Below are 4,231 nucleotides of genomic sequence, written 5' to 3'. Positions count from 1 at the left end.
TGTCTTCCTTGGAGAAGTGTCTATTCATGTCTTTTGCCCATTTCTTCACTGGATTATTTGTTTTTTTGGGTGTTGAGTTTGATAAGTTCTTTATAGATTTTGGATACTGAAACTTTATCTGATATGTCATTTGCAAATATCTTCTCCCATTCTGTTGGTTGCCTTTTAGTTTTGCTGATTGTTTCCTTTGCTGTGCAGAAGCTTTTTATTTTGATGAGGTCCCAGTAGTTCATTTTTGCTTTTGTTTTCCTTGCCTCCGGAGACGTGTTGAGTAAGAAGTTGCTGCAGGCAAGATCAAAGAGGTTTTTGCCTGCTTTCTCCTCGACGATTTTGATGGCTTCCTGTCTTACATCGAGGTCTTTCATCCATTTTGAGTTTATTTTTGTGTCTGGTGTAAGAAAGTGGTCCAGGTTCATTCTTCTGCATGTCACTGTCCAGTTTTCCCAGCACCACTTGCTGAAGGGACTGTCTTGATTCCGTTGGATATTCTTTCCTGCTTTGTCAAAGATTAATTGGCCATACGTTTGTGGGTCAATTTCTGGGTTCTCTATTCTGTTCCACTGATCTGAGTGTCTGTTCTTGTGCCAGTACCATACTGCCTTGCTGATTAAAGCTTTGCAATACAACTTGAAGTCCGGGATTGTGATGCCTCCTGCTTTGGTTTTCTTTTTCAAGATTGCTTTGGCTATTCGGGGTCTTTTCTGGTTCCATACAAATTTTAGGATTATTTGTTCTAGCTCTGTGAAGAATGCTGGTGTTATTTTGATAGGGATTGCATTGAATATGTAGATTCCTTTGGGGAGTATCGACAGTTTAACAATATTTGTTCTTCCTATCCAGTAGCATGGAATCTTTTTCCATTTTTTTGTGTCGTCTTCAATTTCTTTCATAAGCTTTCTATAGTTTTCAGTGTATAGATTTTTCACCTCTCTGGTTAGATTTATTCCTAGGTATTTTATGGTTTTTGGTGCAATTGTAAATAGGATCAATTCCTTGATTTCTCTTTCTGTTGCTTCATTGTTGGTGAATAGGAATGCAACCGATTTCTGTGCATTGATTTTATATCCTGCAACTTTGCTGAATTCATGCATCAGTTCTAGCAGTTTTTTGGTGGAATCTTTTGGGTTTTCCATATAGAGTATCATGTCATCTGCGAAGAGTGAAAGTTTGACCTCTTCCTGGCCAGTTTGGATGCCTTTTATTTCTTTGTGTTGTCTGATTGCAGAGGCTGACTTTCAATACTATGTTGAATAACAATGGCAAGAGTGGACATCCCTGTCTTGTTCCTCATCTTAGGGGGAAAGCTCTCAGTTTTTCCCCATTGAGGATGATATTAACGTTGGGTCTTTTGTATATGGCTTTTATGATCTCATGGTGTGAGGTGTGATCCTTCTATCCCTACTTTCTTGAGGGTTTTTATCAAGAAAGGTACTGTATTTTGTCAAATGCTTTCTCTGCATCTATTGAGAGGATCATATGGTTCTTGTCCTTTCTTTTATTGATGTGATGAATCACATTAATTGTTTTGTGGATATTGAACCAGCCCTGCATCCCAGGTATAATCCCACTTGGTCGTGGTGAATAATTTTTTAAATGTATTGTTGGATCCGGTTGGCTAATATTTTGTTGAGGATTTTTGCATCTGTGTTCATCAGGGAAACTGGTCTATAGTTCTCCTTTTTAGTGGGGTCTCTGTCTGGTTTTGGAATCAAGGTAATGCTAGCTTCATAGAAAGAGTTTGGAAGTTTTCCTTCCATTTCTATTTTTTGGAACAGTTTCAAGAGAATAGGTGTTAAGTCTTCCTTAAATATTTGGTAGAATTCCCCCAGAAAGCCATCTGGCCCTGGACTCTTGTTTTTTGGCAGATTTTTGATTACTAATTCGATTTCCTTACTGGTTATGGGTCTGTTCAAACTTTCTATTTTTTTCCTCTTTCAGTTTTGGTAGTGTATATGTGTCTAGGAATTTTCCCATTTCTTCCAGATTGCCCATTTTATTGGCATATAATTGCTCATAATATTCTCTTATGATTGTTTTTATTTCTGTTGTGTTGGTTGTGATCTCTCCTCTTTCATACTTGATTTTATTTATTTGGGTCCTTTCCTTTTTCTTTTTGATCAAACTGGCTAGTGGTTTATCAATTTTGTTAATTCTTTCAAAGAACCAGCTTCTGGTTTCATTGATCTGTTCTACTGTTTTTTTGGTTTCGATAGAATTAATTTCTGCTCTAATCTTTATTATTTCCTGTCTTCTGCTGGTTTTGGGTTTTATCTGCTGTTCTTTTTCCAGCTCCTTAAGGCGTAAGGTTAGGTTGTGTATCTGAGATCTTTCTTCCTTCTTTAGGAAGGCCTGGATTGCTATATACTTTCCTGTTATGACCGCCTTTGCTGCATCCCAGAGGTTTTGGGCTGTGGTGTTATCATTTTCATTGACTTCCATATACTTTTGATTTCCTCTTTAACTGCTTGGTTAGCCCATTCATTCTTTAGTAAGATGTTCTTCAGTCTCCAGGTATTTGTTACCTTTCCAAATTTTTTCTTGTGGTTGATTTCGAGTTTCATAGCGTTGTCATCTGAAAATATGCATGGTATGATCTCGATCTTTTTGTACTTACTTAGGGCTGATTTGTGTCCCAGTATATGGTCTATTCTGGAGAATGTTCCATGTGCACTGGAGAAGAATGTACATTCTGCTGCTTTAGGATGAAATGTTCTGAATATATCTGTTAAGTCCATCTGGTCCAGTGTGTCATTCAAAGCCATTGTTTCCTTGTTGATTTTTTGATTAGATGATCTGTGCATTGCTGTGAGTGGGGTGTTGAAGTCTCCTACTATTATGGTATTACTATCTGTGAGTTTCTTTATGTTTGTGATTAATTGATTTATATATTTTGGTGCATCCACATTTGGCGCATAAATGTTTATAATTGTTAGGTCTTCTTGGTCTATAGACCCCTTGATTATGATACAATGCCCTTCTGCATCCCTTGATACAGTCTTTCTTTTAAAGTCTAGATTGTCTGATATAAGTATGGCTACTCCGGCTTTCTTTTGTTGACCATTAGCATGATAGATGGCTCTCCATCCCCTCATTTTCAATCTGAAGGTGTCTTTAGGTCTCAAGTGGGTCTCTTGTAAACAGCATATAGATGGATCTTGTTTTCTTATCCATTCTGTTACCCTATGTCTTTTGTCCATTGACGTTTAGAGTGAGAGAGTGAGTACTGAAAGATATGAATTTATTGTCATTATGATGATTGTAGAGTTGGAGTTTCTGGTGGTGTTCTCTGGTCCTTTCTAATCTTTTGTTGCCTTTGGTATTATTTATTTATTTATTTATTTAATTTTTTCATCTTTTCTTCCCTCAGAAAGTCCCCCTTAAAATTTCTTACAGGGCTGGTTTAGTGGTCACAAACTCCTTTAATTTTTGTTTGTCTGGGAAACTTTTTATCTCTCCTTCTATTTTGAATAACAGCCTTGCTGGATAAAGAATTCTTGGCTGCATATTTTTCTGATTCAGCACACTGAATATATCCTGCCACTCCTTTCTGGCCTGCCAAGTTTCTGTGGTAGGTCGGCTGCAAACCTGATCTGTCTTCCCTTGTATGTTAGGGAGTTTTTTTCCCTTGCTGCTTTCACGATTCTCTCCTTGCCTGAGTATTTTGTGAATTTGACTATGATATGCCTTGTTGATGGTTGGTTTTTGTTGAATCTAATAGGGGTCCTCTGTGCTTCCTGGATTTTGATGTCTGTATCTTTCCCCAGGTTAGGAAAGTTTTCCACTCTGATTTGCTCACATAACCCTTCTACCCCTATTTCTCTCTCTTCCTCTTCTGGGACCCCTATGATTCTGATGTTGTTCTTTTTTAATGAGTCACTGATTTCTCCAATTCTTAAATCGTGCTCTTTTGCCTTAATCTCCTTCTTTTTTTCTGCTTCGCTATTCTCTAGAAGTTTGTCCTCTGTGTTGCTGATTCTCTGTTCTGCCTCATCCATCCTTGCCGCCTCAGCATCCATCCGTGATTGCAGCTCAGTTATAGCATTTTTAATTTCATTCTATTTTTTACTTCTTTTATCTCTGCAGAAAGGGATTCTAATCTATTTTCAACTCCAGCTAGTATTCTTATTATGGTGATTCTAAATTCTGGTTCAGACATCTTGCTCGTATCTGTGTTGGTTAAAGCCCTGGCTGTCGTTTTCTCGTGCTCTTTCTTTTGGGGTGAATTCCTTCG

Source organism: Lynx canadensis, chromosome X (assembly GCF_007474595.2).
Source record: "Lynx canadensis isolate LIC74 chromosome X, mLynCan4.pri.v2, whole genome shotgun sequence".
NCBI lineage: Eukaryota > Metazoa > Chordata > Mammalia > Carnivora > Felidae > Lynx > Lynx canadensis.
The sequence above is the reverse complement of the archived record's forward strand: the minus strand, read 5'-3'. Positions refer to the sequence as shown.